The sequence below is a fragment of the Girardinichthys multiradiatus genome, chromosome 8, assembly GCF_021462225.1.
Source record: "Girardinichthys multiradiatus isolate DD_20200921_A chromosome 8, DD_fGirMul_XY1, whole genome shotgun sequence".
In the NCBI taxonomy this organism is placed as follows: Eukaryota; Metazoa; Chordata; class Actinopteri; order Cyprinodontiformes; family Goodeidae; genus Girardinichthys; species Girardinichthys multiradiatus.
In genome coordinates, this window is record NC_061801.1 from 2,597,560 (window position 1) to 2,614,781 (window position 17,222).

Consider the following 17,222-nt stretch of genomic DNA (forward strand, 5'->3'; position numbering starts at 1 on the left):
AGGCTTTTAATTTCTTCAAGACATGTTACAAACAAAACAGACGAACCACAGCCTTCAACAGGAGTGAATTCATCATTTTTCAGTAGTCTATCTGTCACACATTTCTCTTCCTGCACAGCAAACGGAACAGGAAGCGAATAACGGTCAGCAGCATGTAGACCCTGATGGGAGTAAAGCAGCATATAACAGGCTGGGCTGGGGTCAGGGTTGAGGGGATTCCTCTGTAACACTGCATTGGTGCTGTCCCAGCGCTAACTCTTCTCGCACTACACCGTTATCAGGTCTAATTAATGAAAGAATGAGTGTCGGTAGAACCTCATAAGTCAAATGTCGGTATCATGAAGTCCCGCTCAGTGCAAAGCTAACGACCCTGCGCGAAGGCAACACTGCAGTTAGTTAATGTAGCAGTAGATAGACCCAGCAAGGAATATGCTGCTCATTAGTGGTTTACTATGAACCTAACATGAGCAGAACAACCGGGGCAGGAAAAAACACCGCCCTCTGTACGTAGACAAGCAGGGTGGAGTTTCAGGCAACATCAGCCCAGTTCGGAGCGGATAGGGAGGGGAGAGAAAAGTCGCTTTGGGCCTTTCCCCTGGGTTGAAACTTTATTCTGTTGGGAAACTGTTGGAAAAAATCTTGACGGTCGTGACTTCATCGCTCGAAGAGCCGTCGACGGAACAGCACTGAGGCGTTCAGGTCAGAGGGAATGTTTCTAACTTTTAAAAATTTCAAGGCTTGTTGCAAGAAGTTCTTGACGTCACCAGAAAGTCCGAGCTGCAAAACATTAGCAAACAAAAGCGGACACACCTGCGGTGGTGACGGACGTACAGAATATCGCTTTTAATTATCTGTAGGTTCGTTTACACAAAGAGGAAACAGTTCTTAAGTCACACCCGCCACATAGACTGGGGACCCTCCGCTCGACCGTCACCATCACACACTCTCTCTCTCTCTCTCTCACACACACACACACACACACACAGCGGAAGGTTTTATTCTGTGTATAAAACGAGACATTCAATGTTGAGGTTTTCAGGCTGTTACTGTGGTATATAGCTCTGTGGATTCGCTGTTCTGAAACTGCTGGTGTGTGAAGGTTCCGTATTTCAGAGGTCTTGCCTTAGGACCGCCCATCCACTCTGCTCTCACTGTGCCTTTTATGACCTACAGCACAAGTTCAGCTCCTAACTCTCATTGTGTAGTCTGCACAGCGTTGTTGGGCGTGTTTAACCAGGCACAGCACGGCAGAAATGTAGCCTGCGGCTGCTAATTCTTCTTTCACTTAGATCAAGTGCAGAAAACAGAAGTAGTTTCTATTCAGATCTTTTCTTTACAGTAAACAGATGTTCATAATAAGCTGTTCGTCATAATCTGCTAGTAGAAGTCAGGTTTGACTCTTGAGGTTACTTTGGTGTAGACGTTTTATGGAGCCTTGTAGCAATTTTCTTCAGAGGGTATATTGGGATATACCATGCTGCATTCAGGCATGGAGCTTTGGTTCTGGTTTGTCTCTCTCCAAGTCATCCAGAAATACCATGGAAACACCACATATTAAAAAGAAAAACAGTGCCAAACTGGTACTAGTATTTGTGTCTGTGGAGAATGTACTCTGACCATCTGCTAGTACTTCTGCTGTAAGTGGATTTTTTTGATTTACTTTTAGGAACCCCAAAATGTGTTAAGGTTATCTCAACTAGGAATCTCTAGGACCTCGAGATCTCTAGTTGTCCTAGTTCAGCTGTGAAACCAAAGTCACAAAACCACCACATGACAAATGTGTGACAATTCTACAGTGTGAATAATAATAATTCTTCTTTTATTATTAGTATTATTGTTTATCTTTTTTCTTAAATAGAGCCACAGATGATGTGATTTGGAAACCTTCTACAGGTTTCCATCGATCAAAGCCTGTCATGTTTTGTTGAAACTTCATGCGTAAGTAGTAGTAATTATGGAAAACTTACAAAATAATACTACTAAGAAGAAGGGCTCCAGCATTTTAACAGGGACTGCTGAAAAGGTCTTCACAGACTTTTGTTTTACCGTATTTAATTTTCCAGCCCATTTCCATAAGTTTTTTTCTTCTGCTTTTACCACTAAGCCACCCTGAAGACTTGCCCAGACCTCACAGTTTTTCCAACAAAGTCTGTCACAATATTTATATATGTATTCTGTAGAATTGGGACAACCTGTTTTCAATAAGCGTATAATCTTAATAAAGGTGTGGAGCCATGGGTCTCCAGCTAGTGGAGTTTTGGATTTCATAGCATTACGGTCCGATATGGACTGAACAGCAGCCGAAGATTGATGGTCTAAGTAGAGTAGAAGTGGATAGTCTACTGTAACCTAACCTGTTAGTTAATTGGTCTCTCTAAATTGCCCTTAGTTGTGCGTGTGTGATTGTTTGTGTGTTGCCTGCGATGGACTGGCGACCGGTCCAGGGTGACCCCGCCTCCCGCCTATAGACTGCTGGAGATAGGCACCAGCTTCGCCACAACCCACTATGGAAGAAGCTGTATAGAAGATGACTGACTGACATTTTAGATGATGATTATAGTGCACTGGAAGGTGAAGCGGTCCTATGTTGTTTTTTCCTGTGGTGGTGGTGGTAAAACCAGCTTGTCTATTAAAGAGTGGCATCATGAGAAAATCGGCAATACATCGCATTAATGTTATTTAAGACACATCTTCAACAGCCATATAGACTAAAATATAAACTGAAACAATGTAGGAGTTCAGTTCAACAGATGAACCCGAATCATCACACAGTCATGAAATGATCAGCAGCAGACTTGCCGAGTGAGCAATAAGTCCTTACCAACTCAGGATGTGTTGAAAAGTGAAAGACTGTAGTGACTCCATATTTGTTGAGGTTCTGTTTACATGTTTTTGTTTTGCAGGCTCTGAATTTGAGATGCTTATTTTGAACGTATTCTACATCTAGTAGACAACTTCTAGTACCACCAACCAAAACCCAGCTGTATCTTCTTTTGGCAACGATCTTAAAATGACACCTTTTATGGTCTGCATATCTGATGTTCACTTGCTGCAAATCCATGAGATCTGGATTATCCTTGGCAGGATTCAAATGTTTTATTTTATATTAAATGTAGTTTGTTGGAAGTTTCCTGAGAGTTTAGGGAAGAGGTGGCAGATAGTTGTCTACTTCCAGTATTACGTAGGATTATTTAACAGTTGTCTGATTACATTTGAACCAAAATGTCTCGTCTCTGGCAGTCTTTGTGAGATGCTAATTTTCTGATTCCCACTTCTTTAAGAACTCTGATATGAATTCTTCTTGGTCACATTTGCAGCCTGTATATATTAAGTGCTGGTGTGCTGAGCTTTTGGTAATGCATGAATGTGTCATGGAACTTCAGTGTAGAAGACCGTCATTCTTTGTATTAAATAACTAAAGGACATTTGCTGAGTTCAGTACACAAAAAGTCACTGGCTGAGTCTGAAAAGTTGCTGAATGTGGTGACAGAGGAGCTACATAGAAACATGGTTGTCAGCACTGGGCTTACAGTTTCACACCAGTTAAGGAAACCTGCTTTTCATTCCAGTGTGCTGCACAGGATGCAGTCTGGCCATAACTCTGCCATATTTGGCCACTACAAAACTACTCCAGTGTAAGAAATTATTTGTTTTAACAGCAAAGCAGTTCTCAAACCTCCATCTAATGCCTGGCAAGTTCAGTCTGGAAGAGGAGAAGCCTTCCTCTCCAAGAAACAAACTATAAGGTCTTTAATATTACACCAAACAAACCTTCATGAAGTATTTACTCATTGCAAGTTTGAGTGCATGCATTTATTTGTCATGGGAGTTCAGATGGATTGAGGCATGATTTCACAAGTTTGTGTGGAAATCTAGATATATTCTTATGCTATGCTGGTTTGGTGTATGTAAAATACACATTTATACCACTTTTGGACAAAACTAGTTTCAGTTCTGTTTGAGGACTGGTGTTGTTTCTAAGTGCTGAAGTAGAAGAAACAAGAGAAGAAGTGAACTTGGCTTCTTAAGCACATAGGGATGTCACGGGCTGGATGGCTGAGAAGCTATACCAGCATGGTTCTAACGGAGCCAATTTGTCATATTATTTTAAACTGTTTTTTTTCCAAGTATACAATTGACCCTCCCTTTGGTGCCTTTTTGTTTTTCCTGCAAATCTGACACCCATCATTTCTTGTTATTAAGGCACTATGGATGGGTTGCGTGGGTTCTCACCGGGTACTCCGGCTTCCTCCCACAGTCCAAAGACATGCCTGTTGGGTTAATTGGTCACTCTAAATTGCCCTTAGGTGTGTGAATGAGTGTGTGCATGGTTGTTTGTGTGTTGCCTTGCGATGGACTGGCGACCCGTCCAGGGTGTACCCTGCCTTCCGCCCATAGACTGCTGGAGATAGGCATCAGCTCCCCTGCGACCCACTATGGAATAAGCGGTAGAAAATGACTGACAGACTGGATGGGTCGCACTGAAGTGTGCCAGAACAAAGTTGACTTGAGCCAAGCTCCAGTTTCTTCAGGGCAGTTATGCTTTCAAATAGCACAAAACCAAAATGTGTTAATGGTTTTGGAGTTTTCTAACATTGCTTTTGATGTGAGAAACTCTTGAGTCTGCTGAGTTCCACTATGCCCTTTCTTTGGTTCACAGAATTGGATTCTATAGAACTGGAAATGAATTGGACCTCTTTGTCTTGTCTAGTACCTTGAGAAGTTTGTTTAGTAACCCGGTGCTAAATAAATTAACTTAGTTGAATTGTTTTTGTAAAGGCAATTTCAAACTGGAGTTTACATGTTGTTCTGATCCATACACACCCTTTAATGATACATAAACAAAACACATTTTATAAAATATGTTATGGTGCTTAGCTTACCAATAAATGTGGCTGAGAGTAGTGCATTGTGTGGTGTGTTCACTGGGATTCAAAAGCACAATGTGATATGAAAACATGAATTGTTCCAGTCCTGCTTTACCTTCTAACCTGTGCTGAAGCTCACCTTTAATTGTCATGGATTACTGAACTTCTGTGTTATTTTGCTCCCAGCTCCTCAAGTGAGCGGTTCTTTGTACTGGTAAATCAATGTTCTAAGGCTGGAACTGAGTCTCTGATGGTTCAAACTGAAGGAATGGTTGGACACTTGGTGAGTAGGACAGAACTTGCTTTGGTGATGAAACCCTCTCAGTGATTGTCACAACATGTCAAAGAAGCACAGACTCCAATCTGATAGTATAAAATACTTTAGTTAATTTCACTTGTTCTATTCCAAAAATAATTCCAACTTTGTTCTGCTGTCAACCTTGTCTCGTCCTTTGGTGTATTTTCTCTCTTGTTTTAGAGTATGTACATGGGTAAAACCGCGCATACATTTAGGCCTGGTTTCTCTTTGGATTTGGACTGAATGAGCAAACACTGAGGAGACGGTGCATGCAGCAGGAAGACAGCAATAACCAGGCTTCTATCGTCTATCATCTATCAATTCTTCCTTCATGTGGGTTTATTCCTGTGCTCCGTCAGACTCTTTTCAGACTATCAATAAAAGCTGTGATTAAAATGTCAAACTCCTCATTGTTGTTTGTGTGTTTTAATAGATATGCACTGATAGAGCTTTTCCTGGCTTATGTTGATTTCCAGTTTTCGTTGAAGTGGCCTTCCTGTTCACATGTGGACCCGTTTTGATATATTTTTGAAGAACCAGTAGATTGGTACATCTGTTTCTTCCTAGTTATTCTCTCATGGGTGCTTCCACTGTTGTTTGTGTTCAGTGTTCTCTCGTGAAATATGTGAACAGAGTAAATGATTAACATTGATATGGCTACATTTATTCTTGATGGCTCAAAGCATTTTGGTCTACATATTGCAGTCGACCACGACTTACACATTCCAAGAACATTTCTTTTAACCTGCTGCATGCTTTTTCTGTTTCATCCAGACCCTAATAAAACATCGTGGGTAGAGTGAGATCCACTGACTTCCAGATAAACAGATTGAAGAAGTCAATTATGCAAACACTGACTTTCCTATTAGTAGATGACCAGAACATCACAGCTACACTACTAACCACCATGGGGTTTAGAAGATATTTACCATTATGTTGAGAAATAGTTCGTTTTCTAAGATATGAGATGACAAAGACTACAAGTAACTGAAATATTTTATATAAGAAAAGAGTTTAAGAATCTACTATTTAATATTTTATAAATTTATTTTTCAACAGTTCAAATTCTGAACTTATCTCATAAAACGATTAACACCTTCAGCCAGTATTTAGCCACACTGGAGTTTTCCAGCAGATGAGAAACTCATCTGTTGCCTTTTGCATCCTCAGAACAGGGGACTAAAGGTTAATTAATACTTTAATATTTGTTTAAAATGACACCTTCTGTCCTTGCAACCTGGATTCAGGAGTTTTTCAGCTTGTTCTTGACAGATCATCTGGGCCGAAATGATTACAAATGTTGCATTAGAAGGAACCTATGAAGACTTCCCATAAGTTCCGCCCTTGCAGTTCTTGTAAGTATAAAATGTCTTGGCCTGGTGGAACGTTGTTCTAGCCACCCCCAGTTCAACAACAAACTTCTCTGTTCTTGCTGAGTTTGTTTTGGCCTTAAATCAAACTGAAGATGGGATTGGATCTTTGGTTTCTTTTATTGGTTAGAAACCACAATCTTCCATTTTCTGCCTACTGATGTGCTAAACATGGCTGTGTAGTGTAATGTTTCCTTCATTTAGGCTGGGTTTATTGTTATTGGGCTGCAAAAGCCTGGAATGAATTGGACAATGTCTAATTGGACTTGGTCAGAACTTGCTCACTTTGCAAACTGTTTGGTGACGACCTCAATAAACAAGTATGATTTACACAACTTAAACTAAAACTAATCTTAATAATAATTGGTATTCTCCATTAAATGTCATTCCTAATGTTCTAAAGCACAGGCCATGAAATACTATGTAAGCACCAAACAGTAAGAGCCCAGCCTGCATTGGGTTTGGTCGGCTTAGCCAAGACCAAAACAGTTACAAACATGTTATCTTCTCTCTACCACAGAACTTCTGTCTTCATATTTTATTGCTGCTTTGGATTGACTGTCATTCCAAACCATCCTTGGCTGCTTGTGACAAATGTCTGAGTCTCTCCCTGTGCTTGTGTTTTCTTGCTGCTATTCCAGAGCATTCCATTGTTGAATTCCTCTGCATGGCAGCAAAATACAGACAAGCTGTTCTGACTAACAGCTGTGTTCCATCAAGCCTCCCAGTGGGCTCTGCTAACTCACCAGCAGTCTAACCCACCAGCAGTCTTCCAGGGGTTTGTATCATCAGTGTGGAACAGCAAAAAGTAGCAAATGAGTGCAAGTTGTTGGTATGGTACCAGACATGGTGTTGTTTTTTTAATCACTGTTCAGGATGACCTGTTCTGCTGTTCACATGTTCCTATGTTTAAAAGGGAAAAAACTAAAACTGAACCACAAAACACAATATGTTGAATATATTCTATATGTTGCCTTGCCATTATGTAGAGGGGGTGTTGTTATCTTCTGCTTTAGGCCAAACTGTCACAGTTTCGTCAGAGTTTTTACCAATTCACATTTACAAATCACTATGAGTTCACTGTGTCAGATAGGTCACATTCAAAACAAAAAAGTGTTCACTTCAGGGATAAAGCAGAAGATACAGATGAACAACGCTTAGTTTAGGAACATACAGCAAGTTTCTTTAAATGGCCGCAGTAATGTTTAGCTTGATTTGAGCCAGCATTGACAATCCTTCAACTAGGCATGGCCTTTCACCTAACTCAAGTTTCCTTCATTTTAACCATGTCTTCAAAAAAGGTGGAGAACTGTCAAAGTAAAGTCTGGTTTGCTTGTACTGATCAGCACCTTGCAAGTAACTGCTTGCATTACGGTGCAGCTGCAAAGCAAAACATGCTGGTGAAGGCCACAAGTCACACAGGATGTGTGAACCTAGAATTCATACTGAAACACTCTTCAATTCAGCTTGTTTTACTTTTACTGCTTCAACTATCATCTTGTCCTTTTAGCTAAAGGTGATTGCAGATGTTGAAGTGTCTGCAGCATGAGACACTTCACCAGGAAATGTAGGAGAACAGTAGTACCCAGAATCTGAGCTGCTTGACCTGCTTGCTGTTTTTTGTCTGTTACTAAAATAAGACCATCAGTCTTCAGATGTGATAAGGGATCATGGAATTTGTATGAAAGCTCAGACAGCGTTTAGAACCCTGGATTGCTTTTAGAGGCCGTGTGGTATCCAACAAAACCTGTGGACGTGTGTGGGTTTGTTTTGAATTAGACAAAGTTAATTTGTTAGGACATTTATTTACCAGGCACTTTACAAAGGAGACGACTTTAATCATAGGCACCAACAAGCTTGATTGTATTTAACAAAGAAAATAGAATCATGTGCTAAGAACGCACTAGAAACAGCGCTGCAGGACAAATAGAGCAATGCGAGAGCGAAGCGAAATCTGCGATGGATGCAAAGTGAATTTTGCTGGAGTTAAAAAATCTTTTCTATCAATTCGCAATGCGAATCAGTCAGTGCAGTCCCTGCAAAGAAGGGAAAACAATAACTACAATCCGCAAACATCACATAGATAAAAAAAAAAGACAGAAACATTTATGTACACATCGGATGAAGGAAGGTTTGCTCTTAAGAGGTTTGTGGGTGGCTTTGAAAAAAGCCTTTGACTTTTAGTCCTGAAAGGACTGTTCAATAAGGCACGCATGAAGTTGTGAAGCACACATGTGGTCTTCACACACTGCTTTCTATTGAGGTGAGAGTTATTTACTCACCAAAGACAGATGGGCAGGCGTTCTGCAGCGTGGATATAGTGTCTGTAGTTGGTGTCCTGGAGGCTGATTCATCGCCCAATGCTGGACAGCAGGTCCTCAAACTGGGTCCTAGATTGGTGGAAGTTCCCCTAAAAAGCAAACGTCATCCAGATGCTGCTCCTGGAGTAGGTGGTGGTGCTCTCCAAACTGGTTCCGTCTCTCGGGGGTCTGGTGAACCCAGAGACGTTGACGCCGGCGCCATTGTTCGGGTTTCTATAAATAAAGCACCATGACTAGCTCAGTAAAATCCAGGTCCGCCATGTTGAATTGAAACCGGCTAGCAGCAGATAGACGCTCCTCTTATTTGATGATGTGATGAAGTGAGTGGAGCGTTGTTGCCCATTGGCCACGCGAATTGCTGGCGAAATGTCAGGCAAGCGACAGCACGCAAATGAGGCAAAAAATTAGCTGAAATCGCAGTTTGTCAAAATGCACCATAAGTGAGTAACTTTGGGCCATCACAGGAGTAAAAATGAAGTCCACTATAGAAGGTGTGGTGATGATTTTTTTTTCAGTATCAGCTGGTTGTTAGAATGAGTTGCAAAACAAAAGTCTGGTGCATAGAAAATAAGTTAGATTACTGATGCACTCTAACACATTGAGAAACACAGCGACACTGAAAAATATGCATTCATGTTGCTTGAAAAACAATTAGATCAACATGTAAGGAGCAGGGAGATGCTTGTCATTGTCCCATTATGACAAAAATGACCAGCACTGAGTCAACTGTTAAGTGGTTTCCTGTGGAAGATAAGTTATTAAAATATGCATGCGTTTTTTTTGTAGGCAGTTGTGCTGTCATTTAACTGAGCCTGGTAAGACCTGAAGAACATGAGATAGAGACACCACTGTGCAGAGTGGCGGAAATAGAGTGGATGTCTGGCTTGGGGTGATAGCTGGCCGATAGCTCTTCATTATGGAAGGCTGAAGCAAATAAACGAGATCAATACAGCGAAGAGAGCTCTTCAAGCTTGAAAGTCGTTATTGCCAGCCTACTGCTATAAATATTAATCACAAAGCAGTAACTGTTCTGATACATAATTTTCTGGTTTCCTAAAAGTATTCATTTCCAAAATATAAAAATATTTATCATGTTTATTCTCTTGATGTTTTTTAGAGTTCACAAAGCTGACTCATTCTGCACTTCCTCATTTCTCAGTAACTACAGTAATTACTGTTGTGACCCTACACTTCCTCTGGGTGGACTGGGAGATATTACCAGTACAGTTTCAAGGGTCTGCAGACTATGTTGTTGGAACACATTTCCTGTTTGCTTTGAATTATATTAATTAAACAGGAAAAGTACAAGGTTTAGGGAGCTTTGGTAAAATCCAGGGTTTAAACCTCCATGTTTCAGTCATAAATAGGTTTTTAGGTTAGTCAACTTTTATCTTTTCTTGAGCCAAACAAGCTCTGTGCAGACAGGACTCCATACTCCCAGCTGAATCATAGCTGGGAGTATACAAATGTTTGAAATGCCCTTTTATGGCATTTTAGGCCCTTTTAAAAAACACAGGAAGAGGCACCAGGTCATCTGATCTCACAAGAACCATGCCATTTTAGAGCTGTGGAACTTTCACATTTGTCTCATTGCAACAGTGACACATGAACCAATATCTCAGAATAAAATAGCTAAATAGCTGATTGAATAAATATCCAGCATAAAGAAATGTGTAGATTGTTGTTCTTCAACGTGTACTTGAGCAAGAACAAGCACATGTTTTGCATTAACTGTCCGTGGCCCTGGGACCAATTCTGTCTGAAGAGTACATTAGAAGACTGGTAGGAGTTAAGTCTCTGGTTCTTTACTAAACACACTAACACATTTCCTTTGAGTGAGGTGTCAAGTCTTACACTGCCTCAGATGCTTTTATATTTTTGTGAGTTGAACAGAAACATAATAAGTCCCTTGTGTTTTTGAAGTACTTTAGGTGCTTAACTAAACCAAAACATCCCAATAGAAAAGTAGTTATTTTGCAGTTGTTTTTTTGTTCAAAAGATATTTCTTCTAAGGATGAACAGGTTGGTGTACCTACAATGTAGCTCACCACTGTCAGTGTGTGAATTTGTGTATGAATGGGTGAATGACTGATTGTAGAGTAAAGTGCTTTGGAGTCCTTGGACTTGATAAAGCACTATACAAGTGCAGACCATTCACCATATTAGCAATTGTACACATTAGATCAATAACAGGGCTGTGCACATTAACTTAGGTTATGAAAACCTATCGATTAAAAATTAAATGCACAAAAATAAGCAAAAAATATAGGTTCTCTGTACTAAGTGTACTGTAGTGGAGCTTAACAGAGATGGGCGCTATTGTAAATTGTGGGCAAGTCACAAGGGGCCAGAGACATTGTCAGGTCCTGGAGCCTTCCTTGTCTTCCGATGCTCAAACAGCCTACAGGTCCTTCTGAAAATATTAGCATATTGTGATAAAGTTAATTATTTTCCATAATGTCATGATGAAAATTTAACATTCATATATTTTATATTCATTGCACACTAACTGAAATATTTCAGGTCTTTCATTGTCTTAATACGGATGATTTTGGCATACAGCTCATGAAAACCCAAAATTCCTATCTCACAAAATTAGCATATCATTAAAAGGGTCTCTAAACGAGCTATGAACCTAATCATCTGAATCAACGAGTTAACTCTAAACACCTGCAAAAGATTCCTGAGGCCTTTAAAACTCCCAGCCTGGTTCATCATTCAAAACCCCAATCATGGGTAAGACTGCCGACCTGACTGCTGTCCAGAAGGCCACTATTGACACCCTCAAGCAAGAGGGTAAGACATAGAAAGACATTTCTGAACGAATAGGCTGTTCCCAGAATGCTGTATCAAGGCACCTCAGTGGGAAGTCTGTGGGAAGGAAAAAGTGTGGCAGAAAACGCTGCACAACGAGAAGAGGTGACCGGACCCTGAGGAAGATTGTGGAGAAGGGCCGATTCCAGACCTTGGGGGACCTGCGGAAGCAGTGGACTGAGTCTGGAGTAGAAACATCCAGAGCCACCGTGCACAGGCGTGTGCAGGAAATGGGCTACAGGTGCCGCATTCCCCAGGTCAAGCCACTTTTGAACCAGAAACAGCGGCAGAAGCGCATGACCTGGGCTACAGAGAAGCAGCACTGGACTGTTGCTCAGTGGTCCAAAGTACTTTTTTCGGATGAAAGCAAATTCTGCATGTCATTCGGAAATCAAGGTGCCAGAGTCTGGAGGAAGACAGGGGAGAAGGAAATGCCAAAATGCCAGAAGTCCAGTGTCAAGTACCCACAGTCAGTGATGGTCTGGGGTGCCGTGTCAGCTGCTGGTGTTGGTCCTCTGTGTTTTATCAAGGGCTAGGTCAATGCAGCTAGCTATCAGGAGATTTTGGAACACTTCATGCTTCCATGTGCTGAAAAGCTTTATGGAGATGAAGATTTCATTTTTCAGCACGACCTGGCACCTGCTCACAGTGCCAAAACCACTGGTAAATGGTTTACTGACCATGGTATCACTGTGCTCAATTGGCCTGCCAACTCTCCTGACCTAAACCCCATAGAGAATCTGTGGGATATTGTGAAGAGAACGTTGAGAGACTCAAGACCCAACACTCTGGATGAGCTAAAGGCCGCTATTGAAGCATCCTGGGCCTCCATAAGACCTCAGCAGTGCCACAGGCTGATTGCCTCCATGCCACGCCGCATTGAAGCAGTCATTTCTGCAAAAGGATTCCCGACCAAGTATTGAGTGCATAACTGTACATGATTATTTGAAGGTTGACGTTTTTTGTATTAAAAACACTTTTCTTTTATTGGTCGGATGAAATATGCTAATTTTGTGAGATAGGAATTTTGGGTTTTCATGAGCTGTATGCCAAAATCATCCGTATTAAGACAATAAAAGACCTGAAATATTTCAGTTAGTGTGCAATGAATCTAAAATATATGAATGTTAAATTTTCATCATTACATTATAGAAAATAATGAACTTTATCACAATATGCTAATTTTTTGAGAAGGACCTGTACACAGAACAGTCAGGTCCTATTGTGTTTTACATGTTGCATGTGAGATTAAAGCGTGTTTCTAGTATCGAACTAATTAGAACTTGGTTTGTGTTTTTCTTTTAGGACGTGTTCAAGCCCAACTGCATCATCTGACTGGACAGTCAATCTATCACGTACTGATTATCTTAAGGTATTTATTTCAGTCATCTGAATATTTGATATTTAAGTAACATAAAAGAATTGGCAAATTTATGAAAATAGTATTCTGACTTATTTTATTGCAGCCAGTATGAACATAAGATATTTGGACTTTTCAGCTGTGAATGTTTTTTACTTTGCAATATACAGTTCCTTCATTTCAGGTCCATAGTATAAAAAAGAAGGTGGACACTAGATCCTGTACTACTTTGTAATGTTTTCATGTTGTAGCATTGAGGATAGCAAGAGAGGAACAGTCATTCTCTGTTGGGGGCAGGTCACAAAAGGTAGACCAGTCCAATACTAGGATCTCTTCATCAGCCATGCCTTTGAAATGTGGCCGAATTTGCCTCTTCATTGTGTTGTTGAAAAATGCGTGGGTGTCCCTGGAAAAGATGTGGCAGAGCTATCAGTAACACAAGAAAACTCGGTCCAAGTGAAGGGCCTCACTTGGAAAATGCCAGAAGTATTGCATTACATGCCTTTGCCCCTAAGTGACATTTAATGACATTTTATGTATAATACAAAGGCTTTAATGTGGCTGTGGCCCACACTTTGCTGCTATAAAACATTCAACTCTCCTGGGATATGGAAGCAAATCGTTACCATATTTCAAATGAAAAAGCATTTTCAGAAATGCTTTTTCATTTTAAGAATGTGGCTGCATTGTTTGACTCATAAATGAAATTAGTTATCAATAATCCTATTTGCATTTTAATTTTCTTCTTCACGACTGCACATTTTATGCCATAATCAAAAAGAAAACAAAGCAGACATTGCTTTTTCGTTTTCGTGGTCTGCCCGCAAAATACTGCCCAGAACTCGAAAACGAAAAAGCATTCCGAGCTGCGGGCGCAGAAGAGTGACGTCAGCAGCCGCTCTTCCTCAGCTCCCTGCTGACCGAGCTACCCAGCTTGTTCGGTAGGGGGCGCTGTGCACGTCTGCATTGCATTACATTGCAAACGTGCCGAGAAATTGATTGAATTGCAGCAGGACCGAGCTCAATTTGTGGCAGTAGCAGGCAGAACTGGTAGTTCCGGTGGCAGGCTGTGGCATCCTCGTGGCAGCCTTATGGCCTCGGACATCCAGCCTGTTTTTAAGCATTTATTTATATTTTTCTGTGAGTGACAATTCAGAATAGCCGCTCGTGCTCTATAATAAACTGGCTGTTTGTGCAATAAATCTTTGTCATCCTTTCAACACGTCACACATACAACATAGTGTTATTTATTTTCCATGTCAAGTAAATACAATCACCTTATGTTATGGGTCTAAAGCTGTTTATTAAATAATAATCAATAATGAAATCATTATTTAAAGGTAACAGGCTATAACAACAATGACATCCCATTTGCCAATAATCAGCATCAGCTTCCACAAAAACAGCGGCAACCGCATTGGCAAGCTTTTACGGCCGGTCTGGCACCTTCTGGCATCCTCGTAGAATCCCCTGCCACCCTGCGGCAGGCTGTGGCAGTTCCGGTGGCAGCTTCGGTGGCAGGCTGTGGCAGTTCCGCCACCGGAACTGCCAGTTCTACCTGCCACTGCCACAAATTGAGTTCGGCCCTGCTGCAATTCAATCAATTTCTCAGCATGTTTGCAATGTAATGCATTGCAGATGTGCACAGCGCCCCCTACCGAACAAGATGGGTAGCTCGTTCAGCAGGGAGCTGAGGAAGAGCGGCTGCTGACGTCACTCTTCTGCGCCCGCAGCTCGGAATGCTTTTTCGTTTTCGAGTTCTGAGCAGTACTTTGCGGGCAGACCACGAAAACGAAAAAGCAATGTCTGCTTTGTTTTCTTTTTGATTATGGCATAAAATGTGCAGTTGTGAAGAAGAAAATGCAAATGCAAATAGGATGATTGATTACTAATTTTATTTATGGGTCAAATAATGCAGCCACATTCTTAAAATGAATAAGCATTTCTGGAAATGCTTTTTCATTTTCAAATTTTACATTTCAAATTGAATTTTGGTATCTATTTGCTGGGGTACATTTGGAAAAATAAATCTCAAATGTCTTTTTCTTTTTCATTTTAATTTAGTGAAGGAATGAGCAGTCTTGAAGAAGAAAATTAAAATGCAAATAGGATTATTGATAACTAATTTCATTTATGAGTCAAACAATGCAGCCACATTCTTAAAATGAAAAAGCATTTCTGAAAATGCTTTTTCATTTGAAATATGGTAACGATTTGCTTCCATACTGGGAAGGCTTTTCACATCTTTAGCAGTGTGTTTATGGGAATATTTGACCATTATTCCAGGAGAGCCTTGGTGAGTTCAGGATACGATGTCCCACACCTAGAAGAAAAGGCCTGGCCTGTAGTTTCCCCTCTGATTTATCCCAAAGGTGCTCCATTAGGTCGAGGTCTGATCCATGTGCAGAAAGTAGGTTCCTCCATACTAGACTTGCTAATCCTAATGGACCTTGCTTGGCGCAATTTTACAAAGTAGGGTATGTGCCAGATCTATTCGTATAGAAAATATCTGGTACAGCCCTGTCGTTTTGTACACACAGATACAGTATTGTTTTCTACCTGAACACATGCAGACTGTCTATGTGCTGAACTACAACACACAATACAAGGTTCTCTTTCAACATTCGTTTTGGTATCTCACTATGGGACACGCCTCCAGCGCCTGTCCCCCAGAAGCTCTATTACATTACGCCAGTCTTGACTGGCAGGCGGAAGTGACGTCCGCTCCCATGGGTGGGACTTCCTCCCAGTATAAAAGTCGACGTCACGTAGGTGATCTTCAGTCTAACACCTCTTCTCGCTCCCAGAAGCCCCTCTCAGACGGTCATTACAGTAACTTGAGCTAGCTTAACTGTTCACAGAGCGAGCTAACAACTCGGTCGCCGAACGCTTCTCAATAACTGTGCTCGACTGTTTTGAGTCTTTTTCAACGCTGGTCTGTCGCCAAACAGCAGCGCTGCAACTGGTCACCAAACTAGCTGCAACCTTAACGGAGCTTACGAAGTTGTGTAACTTGCACTCGTTCTCACCATGAACATAGTCAAACCACCATCTAGAACCTGCACATGTGGCAATCTCATAGCTGGGGCAGATACCCACTCTGTCTGCGCTTCGTGTCTGGGGCTGCAACATTCCCAGGACGCGTTGGCGTCACCGGCGATCTGCGAGCACTGTGCATGGCTCTCCCTTAAGTCTCGTCGGCGCAGGCTAGCACGCCAAGCTAGCCTGTCGGAAGTTGATCCTATGATGGGGGTAGCCAATCCCCTGCCACCGGAGCTTCCTGGTACTGATGAGAGAGAGCCCACTTTGGCTGGAGCCAGTTGGGGTGATCAGCTCGACGCTGTCGCGCCACTGACAGACCCAGAGCAAGACAAGACCGCACTTCCAGGTTTCAGCACTCTTGCTAACGCTGAATCCGAATCTGAAGTGGAGTCCATCAGTCTCGGGTCTGACGACGACGAGCTGGACTGCGGGCCTTATGCCATCCAGTCGGTTGCAAAGCCCTCGGTGACGGATGACACCAGTCGCTGCGGTTCCCCAAATCCGACTGCAACGGACCTGCATGATGTCTGCAGAAGGGCAGCAAAGAAGCTGGGCATCGAGTGGCCGGAAACCCTCACCGAAACTACCACATCTCGATATGAGGGGAAGCGGCTTCCGAGAGCCAAATCTTCCAGCAGACAGCTGTTGCCGGTCTTTCCCGAGTGCCTCGAGGAAGTAACGCGGTCCTGGAGCAATCCTCTCACCGCCAAGAACCCCGCCCTGGGAGGGTCGGTGCTGGACTGGACGGGCATGGAGGCCGGCGGTTTTTCACATCTGCCTCCCGTAGAACCTCTGCTGGCATCTCACCTGCACCCATCGCAGAAGTCAGCCATGACAGCGGCAGGACCCACCCTTCCCTTCAAAGCTGATTCTTTTCAGTCCGCTCTGAATGAGAAAAGCTACAAGGCGGTGGCTGCATCTGTTAAAGCCTTAAACGCTTCATCTCTTCTCCTCGCTTACCAAGCGGAATTACAGGAGCAGATGACTGGCACACCGATGGCCGATTTGTGGGACGAGTTGTGCGTGGTGACAGACCTATGCCTGCGTCTCCACAGAAGCGCCGTCCAAGCCTCCGGGAGAGCCATGGCCCTGATGGTCACTCAGGAGAGAGCTAGATGGCTGAACCTGTCTAGCCTGTCTCAAAGACAG

General features: G+C 42.1%; 1 protein-coding gene across 1 annotated transcript in view; it reads left to right on the forward strand.

Moving 5' to 3' along the window:
- The first annotated feature begins 547 nt into the window (after positions 1 to 547).
- tln1 (talin 1) overlaps positions 548 to 17,222 on the forward strand; it is a 102,130-nt gene continuing 85,455 nt past the window's right edge. The window contains exons 1-2 of the mRNA XM_047372148.1: positions 548 to 699; positions 12,977 to 13,043. The gene's annotated coding sequence lies outside the window, so the exon portion shown is untranslated. The remainder of the gene's footprint in view (positions 700 to 12,976; positions 13,044 to 17,222) is intronic.